This window comes from Trachypithecus francoisi, unplaced genomic scaffold (assembly GCF_009764315.1).
Source record: "Trachypithecus francoisi isolate TF-2019V2 unplaced genomic scaffold, Tfra_2.0 Lachesis_group17, whole genome shotgun sequence".
Lineage (NCBI taxonomy): Eukaryota > Metazoa > Chordata > Mammalia > Primates > Cercopithecidae > Trachypithecus > Trachypithecus francoisi.
Window position 1 is genome coordinate 58,285,028 of NW_022681462.1, and position 13,102 is coordinate 58,298,129.

Sequence of the window (13,102 nt, forward strand, 5' to 3'; positions counted from 1 at the left end):
TGAACATCACTAAAATTGAGTAGATTAAGAAACAAAGAGTGCAAGGTTTGGGGAAAGTTACCCACACAGACCTTGAAATCACCCCCAAAATACGGCAGGCAGTGGGGTAGAGATAGCAGCTATGAGCCAGATGCCAGATATTTGATAACTTTGGAGACAAGATTGGAGGCATGTATGAGAAAGTCTAATGGTAAGAATCAAAGACTGAAGGGCTGCAATGTCCTTGGAACCTGAAGAGTATAACAACCTCACCTCTCAGCTCCTGATAACTTCAGTCATTACTGACTTTTTTCATCAGATCTACTCACGGTAATTTACTGAACACACATTTATGACATTTGATTTTATTCACCTTTCAATAAATATGTCAACATATGTGGCTTTGTACTGTTCCCTGTCATTGGCCATATTGTAAGCTCAGGGTCCCAGGAGAGAAGGAAATGGGTTATGTATCTTTTACCATTGCTTATCTATGCAGCCTCACATAACCTATAGAATAATACCTCAAACAGATCTGAACAAGAGAGGCTCAATAAGTATTAATATGCTTGTGGGAACAGTATTATATTTTCCCTCAGGGTTGTAAAGTTGTTTTGTTCTATGAAATAATTCACTATACCTTCTTTTCCTATTAGTGGTAGTCAGCCCATCTGGACAGATCCAGTGCAGCTATGTACTCAAGATGGTAAAGTGAGACTGGGGGCTAAAGGATGCTGTCCTTGCTTTTATTGTGAGTCTGGCCTTCCATATCCTGGTCCTTAAGCCTCTTGTGTACAGAATAATCTAGGGGTAGTGTTTGTCTCTATGCTCAGGAAGGTGACCAGAACTGTTCCATTCTTCTCACAGGAACAGAACAGATTTTGGAAGAAGAGAAGGCATCATGCCAGTGACTAGAGAGACCAGGCCCACCATCCTTAACCTAGGACTTCAGTGATTTTACAAATTAGGTCAACCCAAGAAGTACCCAAAGCAGCCTTTCCACTCTTTATCTCCTTCTACCATATTTTCATTTGCCTAATCATAGTGAAAAATGTCTTTGGAACAGCCTCACTTTTTTAATTCAAAAATATATATTGCATCCCCGGAATCTGCCAGACATTGTGGTCATTAAAAAGAAAACAGAGATGAATAAAATACATGGCCTGCTTTTAAAGAGGTTATAATTCTGTGTATATATGTGTGTGTAAGGATAACTAAAGTCAACAGCTTAATCAGAGAAGTAAGTAATAAAGTTTGTGAACACATGGAAATTTATAGGAATACAAAGGAATGGTGCCTATACCCGAGTGGAGTGCACTGAAAGGTTCCCAGAAGACATGAGCCTGGTCTGAGCATTGTGGAACTAATAGGCAGTAACCAGCAGAGTCTAGAGTTCTAGACAGAGCATGTGCTAAGGCACAGGGATGCAATAGCAGAGAGCATTTTGGGAACTGCCTCAGAACGGCATATTCTCTTACTACCGTTTACATCTGGGTGTTCTGGACATGAACATTAGAAACTTGACTTCTTTGGTGTAGATTTAGGACTTTTAAACATGGCCAGAGGCATGATTTCAGTGAGTAGATTAAGGATCAGGACTCGAAAAGGCCATTTAAAAAACACTCTATAAAAGCAATAGAGTTTTTAAGGATTCTGCAATTCAGCAGGACTCATGTAGAGCTCTGATAGAGAAGACAAAGAGAGAATGTGTTTTTCTACTTCCTCCAGCTCAGTTAGAGAAAATAGGACATTAAAGAGTACTTATAATAGCCAGGGTTCTCCAGAGAAAGAGAACCAGAGAAACAGAGAAGTAAATGTATATAATATAATATATAATAATATTATATATTATATATGATATAATACATATTTACATATTATATATTTAACATGTTATATAAATATATATAATATAATTTTTATATGTTTGTATTTATATATAATATAATAAATATATATATTTATTATGGGAATTGACTCACACAATTATGGAGGCAAGGAAGTCCCACAACATACCATCTGCAAGCTGGAGAACTAGAAAAGCCAGTGGTATAATTCAGCCTGATTCCAAAGGTCCGAACCAGGGGAGCTAATGTACTCACAGTCTGAGGCCTAAGGACCAAGAACCAGGAGGGGCCACAAGTGTCTCTGGATGTCTGAGGGTACCAGAAAATGGATGTTCCAGGTTAAGGAAAGACAGATAAAATTCACCCTTTCTCCACCTTTTTGTTCTAATTCAGCCATCAATAGATCAGATGGTGCCTGCCCACACTGGGGAGTGAGGTCAGATCATCTTTACTCAGTCTACTGATTTGAAGACCTATTCCAGAAACACCCTCACAGACACACCCAGAAATAATGTTTTACCAGCTCTCTGGGTATCTGGGTGAAGACCCAATCAAGTTGACAAATCATAGTCCAAACCATATTAGTACTCTTAACCATTATAGTACTCATTTTTTCTGGGGATTCCCTCAGTGTATGAATATTTGCTGAACTCATAAGGGTAAAGTTACAGCACCAGCCCCTACCAGACATTAAAACAGACTCAGTTCAACAAATGTGTACTTCAGGTCTTCTTTGTCCAGACACAGTTCTAGGCACTGTAGACGCTGAAAGAAAAAAAAGCATGTTCTGAGGGCACTGAGCAGGATGACTTGTCTTTTCCCCTCACAGTCACCTCATAGCCAGGATTACTGAAGAGAGCTGCCCAAGATTGCGGGTCAGGATGACAATAGCAACCTCTTGTCCTGAGTCTTATGAGAAGTAGGTACACTCCTTGGGCACCCTGGGACCTGAAGCTTCATAATTAAAGAGCATAACATCAAGCTCATGTAATAATTGTTGTAGACCCAAGAAAATAAATGGATTAGTCATAAAATCCCCTGCCATTTGTGTACTTCTGTAGCTTCCTGTTACATTGAATCCCTATCATTGAGAAATGTGGATGCCAGCTTTCTAAATCTGACATGAACAAATCTCCTTTCTATCTCCATCCCCCATCCAGCACTCTTTATGCATGTTGAATTTATGGCTGCATTTCTATTAGTTTCCAGCAGTATTCACTAGATTAAAGCTGCATCCGAAATTGGATTTTTTTTCTACTTTTGCCCCTGAAGAGTGTAATAAAAAAATAACCCAATAAATCTGGCAAATTAGCAATAAGATCTCAAACTTTGGGGCATATGTGCAACTATGCTGTCAGGGAAGAAATGTAAAAATATTGACAGCTGAGCCAATCAGATTACATATTACTATTTACAAGCAGGAAAGATAAAAGACAATTCTTCCATCTAAATTGAACCAAGCTCACTACAAGGAAAAAAAAAAGTCTCAGGGGTAGAGAATATCATTGTTTTATTTCCTATGTAGCTACCATAATCTTAGGTAAAGTAGAACAGTTTGACTATTTCTTAAAAAAATTTTTTTCAAGTTGGGAACTTGGACAGGTGTGGGTTTGGGACTACTTTCCCTCATAGACTACTACTGGCTGTGGTATTGGGCTAGAATTGGACACGTTACCTTATCCTGATAAATGTTCCCTTGATTGTAATAAAGGAAATATTCCCAATTCAGGAACAGCTCTTAAAAAAAGGAATGTTAGGAACTTATTCATTCAACTTTACTTGAAAAAAAAAAAAAAAAAAAAAAACAACTAGAAAGCTTGGGGCCATAAGGTGGCTTCTTGTTTGGGGTCTATAATTGTGTTAGTTGTGAGCAATAAACCTCCCTGTCCTCATTGCTTATCTTTCCCTAAAGTATTTCTCTTCCTTGACAGTGGCTTACAGCTGTCTCTTCAATAGCCATTATAGATGTAGTCAAAGCAAGGCAGAAAACAAATCACTTTGCTCCCTGAATCTTCCATATTAAAGTATACAGATACACACACACACGAAGTAAGTGTGGATGCTCTTGTGGCTTTGTTTGGAATCTTATCTTTGCATTCAGCATTTGTTCAGCATATACCATGTGGACTTAGGCCCTCTGTTGAACATTCAGTGGCAAAAGGCATATTTATTCTCTGCTCTAAAGAGGTAACAGACAGATGTTCTCTAACAGGAAGAAGCTTACAGACACTCTTCTTTTTTTTTTTTTTTGAGATGGAGTCTCACTCTGTCGCCCAGGCTGGAGTGCAGTGGCGCGATCTCGGCTCACTGCAAGCCTTGCCTCCCGGGTTCACACCATTCTCATGCCTCAGCCTCCCGAGTAGCTGGGACTACAGGCGCCCGTCACCTGGCCTGGCTAATTTTTTGTATTTTTAGTAGAGACAGAGTTTCACTGCGTTAGCCAGGATGGTCTTGATCTCCTGACCTTGTCATCCGCCCGTCTCGGCCTCCCAAAGTGCTGGGATTACAGGCTTGAGCCACAGACACTCTTCTTTTACCTATTAAGTTTTGCCTATTTCTCTTTTACCTTAATTCCATTTATCCCAAACATACATTTTCGTGAAAGCTCTATCATAGTCCTATCACTTCTGCAAAACATCTCCTGAGCTCATACTCTTTCCCTGCTCTGAGCACAGAGCTTCTACTCTGTATTGTCCTTTTGGAATGTAATGGTCCTTACTCTAACTTATGGCATATACTGTATTGCTATTGTTATTAATATTTGACATTTAATGTTTAACATTTCCTGTGCATTTCATTTTCCAAGCTACAACATTCTTGAGGGCAAAGATATCTTCATCTATGCTTTTTGGAATCCTTCTCAAAACTTAGTAGTACAATATAAATGATAGGTATTCAATGACAGTTTTTTAAAAGAAGAAAGGGACAGAGGAAGGAAGAAAGGAGAGAAGGAAAGGAGGGAGGGAGGGAGAAAGAGAGGGAAGGGAAGGGAGGGAGGAAAGTGGAAGGAAGGACTTATAAACTGTCATCTACCAATCTATTCATCCATATTAGTAAATCTCATAAAAGGCTACAAGCCTAATGAGAATCATGATGAATGCCAAGTAAGCAAGGAAGAATGTTGTGGATTACCAATTGAATTATAATTGAATTTGCTTTGTGAACCATAAAGGTGGGTTTAGTGGCCTTGTGTTATGATAAGACTTTTTATTTATGTTTGGGGTGTGTGTGTGTGTGTGAGAGAGAGAGAGAGAGAGACAGAGATAGAGTGGGAGAGAGATAAAGACATGAACAAAACAGATATACTGCAAATATAATCCAAAAGCCTGGTCCTTATGTGTTCAGTCATTTGAGTTACTGCTTTTTTTGTAATTTTGGCATCACAGTTTTTTCCTCTCTCACTCTGTCTTATTTCTCCTCCTAAGTCCTATTATTTCTTAACCAAATAGGCCATGCTATCATAAATGATTGGCAATAAGAAATGTCAGCTGTCAGCAAATTGACACTAGCTAGTATAAGTGCATATGGGAGTTTGGCCCAGGATCCCAGCTCAGCTGGTGAGAGGGGATCTTGGAAGTTACGGAGACAGCTGTCCTTCACAATAAATGTTAGGAAAGACAGTTTGGACCCCTTCCAGGTGGTATGCCCTGAGCAAGGAACAAGGTTGACAGAAATGCATTGGCAATTCAGCTGTTATTTTGGTAATCTGATCAATATATACAGCTGAGCAAGATTACTGGCCTGCTGATGGACTTCCAGGCCTAAGGCAGACAGAACTTAGACTAGGCAGGAACACTAAAAAGCTGCTTTCTCAACTTATCTTTAGGCTCCAGAATTTTGGAGGAAGAGACAATAGAATAGGAACAACGTGCCTCTGGCCTTTGGCCAACATGCTCTACACCTTGCTGAGGGTACAGGATGGAGAGGCTATGTCTATGAAATAGGAGATGAGTAAAAACTAAAATCAAATAAAAACTCATCAGAAAGTTTCAGGAATGTAAGGGGTTGAATGTTGCTCACTGGCTTACAGGAAGACGTGCTTTCTTCATTACCCAAATTTTAGGGAAATTGGTGTTCCCAACTTCACTCAACTTACAAATATAGAAACAACTGGTCAATAGTTGTGAAGATTTTGAATTTCTGAGCAATTGCAATGGCAACATGTAAAATTCTCTGCATAATGGAGTGTCCAACAAAGACTGAGCCAACCAATTCCTGAGAGAGAAAAAAAAAAAGCCATTTTAAAAGATGTAAGTCATTTCTGCTTCCGGGGTTTGCCTTTAGGGCAGAGAATCCCTTTGTTCTAGGAAAGAATGATTTGCAAAGCCCATTTGATTACACAGATGTAAGGCAGGTATTAACCATTTTTCTTAGGGGTAGCAACAGCTCTTTCTGGATCAGGGGAGTTTTGCTGGGTCTGAATTCTAAAGTGTAGAAAGTTCTGGAGATTTTTAGTAATTGGTGGAAAATGGGGATAAGGTAGACTAGTTATTGTCATGTGATGAACAGTAGGGGAGCGAGGTAAGGAACTCATCCATGAAGGGACTCTGAAGTCTGATTTAGGTGTGCGGTCTTTAGGAATTGTCTTTTTTTTTTTTTTTTTTTTTTTTTTCCAGCAGCAGCAGTTGGAAGACCTGGTCTATATTTTGAAAGTAACTCCAATAAAAGCAGTGTCTCCTCTAGAGGCCAAAGCAGAGATATTGGCAATATCCGTCAGTAGAGCAGTGATCTATCTGCAAAGTTTGTTGGGTGCAGGGGATTTGGGGGTGGTGGTGGAATGCTATGGTCTGAATGTGTCCCCAAAAATGTATATGTTAAAACTTCATCACCAATGTAATAGTATAAATATGTGGGGGCTTTAGGGGGTGATTAAGTTAGGAGAGTGGCATCTCATGAATTAAATTAGGGCCCATGTTATAAAGATTGAGGAATAGTGGGTTCAGTCTCTTCTGCTCTTCCACCATGCAAGGACACAATGTTCATCCCCTTTTGCCCTTCCATTCCTCCCGCCATATGCAAACTGCTAAATGGTGCCATATAAGGAATGGGCCCTCACCAGACACCATGACTGTTGGTGCCTTGGACTCCCAGCATCCAGAACTGTAAGGAGCTAAATTTTTGTTCTTCTGGATAAATTATCCATTCTTGGGTATTTTGTAATAGTAGCACAAATGGACTAAGATACATCCCAATGTTTTGGGGGCTCATTCACCACATCCTCAAGTTAAGGCTGGGCACGGTGGCTCACACCTGTAATCCCAGCAATTCAGGAGGCCGAGGCAGGCAGATCACCTGAGGTCAGGAATTTGAGACCAGCCGGGGCAACATGGTGAAACCCCACAACCCCGGCTCTACTAAAAATACAAAAACTAGCTGGGCGTGGGGGCAGGCACTTGTAATCCCAGATACTTGGGAGGCTGAGGCAGGAGAATCGCTTGAACCTGGAGGTGGAGATTTCAGTGAGGTGAGATCACGCCACTGCACTCCAGCCTGGGTGACAGAGTTTTGAGACTCCATCTCAGAAAAAAAAAGAAAAAAAAAAAAAATCAAATTAAGAGCCAAGCAGAGGTGTAGAAGAGTCTGGCAAACAAAGTACCTCTCTATGTGAAATATCTCTGCTTGGCTATCATTAGGTACTTGCCTTAATATCACTTTTGTTTTTTTGCAGGGACATCAACTTCTAGAAGTAGGGCAAAATTTGAACTATTTCCAATTTTGAGAGCTGGATTAATAAAGGGATGAATACCCTAAAGGCATCCTTAGGAAGGAAACCTAAAATAAAGTCAAGAAAATTCACAAGTCAAGAAAGTTACCTCAGACCTATTCCTTTCTGGCCGAAGGCAGCATGGTATAGGATTTGGGGTCAAAAGTCAGGTCTTAGGTCTGCTGCTTAATACATTTGTATGACCTTGGACAAGCAACATTACCTCTTTGAGCCTCAACTTCTCCAACTTTTAAATGAAAATATTTATAATAAGCACCACACAAGATTCTTCTGAGTATTAAGTGATACCACATATTTGAAAAGCAAGTTGTAAGTTCTATTTACTATTCATAACAAATTATAATCTTAGTGCTCGCTTCGGCAGCAAATATACTAAAATTGGAACAAATTATAATCTTAAAGGGGCCTAATTTGGAGAGTCAAAAACAGACACTAAAATCATTCTGCCTTTATAGGTGTAGATAAGATAAGAGTGGTAAAATATTTAGTAGGAAGGAAGGAGACTGCATAGCATGTGGCAGAACAGAGATTAAAGAAATACCTCTATGTCAAGACCCCCATACTTGAGCTGAGACTGGTGCAGAAAGAATCCTCCAGTGCAATCAGACATGGCTGTTGCTGCACAACTAGGCATTTCTCAGCACTTCAGGGTCTAGCCAGAACCATCTCTTGTAGCCTGTCAAGGGTCAGAAACATTGGATAGGTGAAGAATTAAGCTCTTGGGAAATCTATTCAATCAAACGTAAGTTTGAAAAGAGAGAGAAAAAATCTTATATAAAAACTCTTTATTGGTGACAGAGGGCACAAGCTGTAGAGGTGAGATATTTTATTTTGCTGTATACTGTCTGTAAAGCAATCTCTTCTCTTAGAAAACGATGTTTCTATTGGACTGTGAGCTATTTGTCATTCTGGGCCCCAAACAGAATATTTTTTATAAGAACATCAGAAATGTCATGCTGGATCAAACCAATGGTCCCTTTAGTCCCATGTTTGCCTTTGAAAGTGGTACCAAGAGAGGGTTCACAAGAGGACACAGATGCTCTATTTTAGTGGCTTTAAAACATTTTTGAACTGTGGCTCATAGTTAGAAATAGAGATCGCATTGTAATCCAGTTCTCACATTCACACACATGCACAAAACACACCTCTACATACTTATGTATATAAAACTAACAGTTTGTATTCTATTCTCTCTTTTTTTTTTTTTCTTTTAACTACTGGCCCCAACCCACTGAACTGATTTCATGACCCAATAATAGAATCACAACTCAAAGCTTAAAAAACCTTGCTCTACTTGCTGTCAGCCTCAAAGGCTACGGATAGGTCTCTAACGCTCCTATTTCTTTTTTAATTTTTTAAATTATACTTTAAGTTTTTGGATACGTGTGAAGAACGTTCAGGTTTGTTACATAGGTATACACATGCCACAGTGGTTTGCTGCACCAATCAACCTGTCATCTATATTAGGCATTTCTCCTAATGCTATCCTTCCCCTAGCCCCCCATGCCCCCGACAGGCCCCAGTGTGTGATGTTCCCCTCCCTGTGTCCATGTGTTCTCATTGTTCGACTCTCACTAATGAGTGAGAACATGTGGTAACACTCCTATTTCTATTTGACCCAGTGAGGCTCTAATACTCATGAATTTACCTAAAGCTATGCCATGGTGAATACTCACAATATGAAGCAAAACTGACTCTTACTTGTATTCTGTAGTGTATTTCATAAGATCCATGGAATCAAAACATCAAGCTGAAGAAAAGTAGACTTGGATTTCTTTCTCTTCCTCAGAGTTTCCATCTCTATGGCAGAGAGGCTACAGAAAGAAGCTTACACTGGATTATACTTTGTTAGAGTGACAGACATTGGACGTTTCTAGAGGGTTGATGGATGTTTATGACAAGGGCCTTTAGGTGCTGATTTATCAAATATATATTGTGTCATTGGTTGTATTTCTCATATATAGCCACATAACCGTGCTCCATCTTACATGATTTCTTCCATGTGATCTCCCCACATCCCATTAAGAGACATTGAACTTGATAGACTCAGCTACTGTTTTGACTAATAATGTGAGGAAGAAACAACCAATGCCAGTTCTAGGGATAGCTCTTAAGTGGCCTGGCAGCGCCCACTTTTTGCCTGTGGGAGACCAGCCACCAGGTAAGAAGTATAACTCCAGGCTATGTTAAGAGGCCCTGGAGGATGAGATGTCATGTGGAGAGACAGAAAAAAGCCAAGGAGTACCAAAATGCCCATGTGTAAGGAGATTCTACACTCTCAACTATAGGGACCAACTGTCCAGTAAAATTCTCCCTGAATTCTTGACCTACAAAATTTTAAATAAAACAATGTGTTTTTATTTTAAGCATCTAGGCTCTGGGATGACTTGCTCTGAAAAAATAGATTATTAGAACAATTATCCATATCATGTAAATCTGAAGTTCTATGGACTAACAAAAAAGATTGAATTTTGTGATTTACTTTTGAGTTTCAATAGTTTTATTTCCCAGTAACAAAATGAATCTGGGTAAGGTAATTAAGCTAAAATATGAATTGTGTATTCAAAAGACAGTTATGTAATTTTTAATGTAGTTCTCTTTTCACCAATATTTATATTTCACTAGTACCTATCCATTATTTTCTTTCTCTTTTTGTTTTCCTATTGGTACTTAGTATGTGTTAAGCACTTTTCTGGGCACTGAGAAATACAGAAGTTAATGAGACACCATCCTTGACCTGGATTGAACCAATGTATAACAAAATGTATAGGTAGAGATCATTTTGTTACATTAGGATCAAGAGAGTTACTTAAGAAGACTTCACAGAGATGACTTTTAAGCTGGAATTTGGGAAATGAGTAGGTCAGGAAGAAGAGTTGGAGAGGAAACATGATACAGAAAACAAAATAATGGAATTCCAAACAGAGAAGGTAGACTAGTGAAAGGCAAAAAGAAATGAAGGTGTGGTGGACTGGATGTAGTCCTAGGGATGTATGATCAGTGATTATATAGGAATAGAGAAGCTTCGCATGCTTGGGATCATATTATAAAAGGCTTTGGATGCCATGCTAGGAAATCTAGACTCAAACCATCAAGTAACAAGAAACAAGGTAATATTTTATCTATTTTTTATTTTTTATTTTTCAAGACAGAGTCGCCTAGGCTGGAATGCAATGATGCAATCTCAGCTCACTGAAACCTGCACCTCCCGGGTTTAAGCAATTCTGCCTCAGCCTCCTGAGTAGCTGGGAATTCAGGCATGCGCTACCACACCCAGCTAATTTTATATTTTTAGTAGACACTGGTTTTCACCATGTTAGCCAGGCCACTCCTGAACTCCTGATCTGAGGTAATCCGCCAGCCTCAACCTCCCAAAGTGCTGGGATTGCAGGCATGAGCCACTGTGCCCAGCCCCAGGTAATATTTTAAAGTAGAAATGTGTTCTGAGCACTTTCATGTTAAGGAAGAATTCCAGCAGAGGAATGCACAAGTATGCACAATGCAAGCATGAGTTCAGACTCTGAACTAATTTTCAACAAATAAAACCAAACCAATGGCAATTGCTTCCTTTACTTGTTGGCCTTATCAAGATGGAGGGAGAGCAGCCACTTCCTAGGATTATCACTGGCCTATTTGTGTTATATACCAAGAAACAGATTTTTCAAGAAAAAAAGAAAGAAAACAGTTAACCAAAATTACAGCAGCTCAGGGTGGGGAAAGCTTGCACTGGAGATATATATTTTGAACACTAGGATATTACACTTGATCCTCGTATCTAAGACCATATTTCTATCACAGCTTACAAAGCAAAAAACATAAATCACTAGCAGAGATATCTTTCTGAGGTATGCTTAGGCTTCTTTTTTCCTCCTATAACACAGGACTTAGCTTTGGAATTTACACTTCCCTAACATTAGAGAACAACTTTCAGCAAAGATAGGGGTCAAGGTTTTTGGTTTTTCAGGAGCTAATCTTATTATTACTTCAGTACAGCATCTAAGCAAAGAAAAAGCAACCAGACCAAATTGCCTGTGGCTAAATACTTTAACACAAATGGACATCATAGCTCAAGGAATCCTGCTAGAAACAAAAAAGCAGGAAAGAATCTTAACCTCGTCACGTGCAAACTTCATGGGAGTGACACGAGAAAATAAAATTCTCCTTGGTGGTCTATAATGTTTTATTATGATGACCCAATCTCCAGGGCTATTTAAAATTCTGAACTCAGGTTCCCTGAATTCTGATTCTCTTCTTATTGAAATCACTATCCCAATGTTAAGTGCACTTCCCTGAAGGCAGAAAACATCAACTCACCATATTTATAGCTGGTGCATAATTACTATATGCAATATTTATCTGGCTGTTCATCTGTTTTCATATCTTCTGTCTAACTGGTAAGGTTGTCAATAGGCAAGGTTCTCAGCATCTTGTATAGGAATATGTCATTCACTGGATATTTTATCTACTTGGTCTACTTGGCTCATTCCTTGAGTTTCTTAAAGGAGTGGCCCATATTTACCAGGCTTTTATGAAAAGTTCCTCATGTTTCCTATTTAGACCCCCACAGGACCTTTAGTTCTATCTAATTATTTCAATCAATTATTCTGTTACCTAACTTATTCAGAGCACCTTACATCATGAAATAACAGGGCAATTCCAGGCTACTTGAATTGATGTATAGAATGAGTACTTTGCTATCCCTTAAATACTCCATCAAACCCCATGTATTTCAGCATTCTAAATTGTAAAAGTACCATCTCCATCCTGCTTAAAAATTCTAATCTCTGTGTGTATGAGAGTGCAAGAGAGGAGCCAGACAAGATTTTCCTAGATTCCATCCCTCTTCTACAATAAGCCAATTGGAATATCCAACTTGTGAGTAGAGTTCTAAGCTGTTCAGCATGGTAGCCTCTTCTTCTTGGTTCCCCAATTCTACCACCTCATGGGTGTTAGTAGGTAAAATCCAAATTAAGCCTTAGAGCAAGTATGTGGCTCAAGACTAGGGACAGACATGATTGTAAAGTTAACCTGCTTAACTCATTACCATGTCAGAAATATAAAACATTTTCTTCAACTTCCTTATTTTCCAAAGTATTTGTCCAGGGGCCATTTTGACATTCAAGGTTGATGCTGATACACCACTGATCAACAGCAACAAGAGTGGCTATATTCTCAAGGGCTTTCTGGCTTCACCCAAATTACAACTATCAACTTCCGTTTGAGCTGTCACTGTCTTATCTAACAAACAGAAAAGACCTAAGGTATTTGATGGAGAAACGTTTTTTCAAGCTTTCTTTCATCCATTGCAAATTTTTCAGGGTAGAAATTTTGACCTTTATATTTTTTTCCCCAGTGCGCCTAGCAGAATGATGGAAAAATGGCAGACAGACAATCACTGATTTTGGGAGAGTCAATCTTATAAGATGTACCTTTGGAAAATACTGATTTTGTTTCCCTTGAACATAGTTTTGAATTTCTGTCTCTCTATGTCTATGTCTACTTTATTCATTTCTTTTTGTTCCCTCACCCTGCTTCCCTTTCCTTTTAAAAT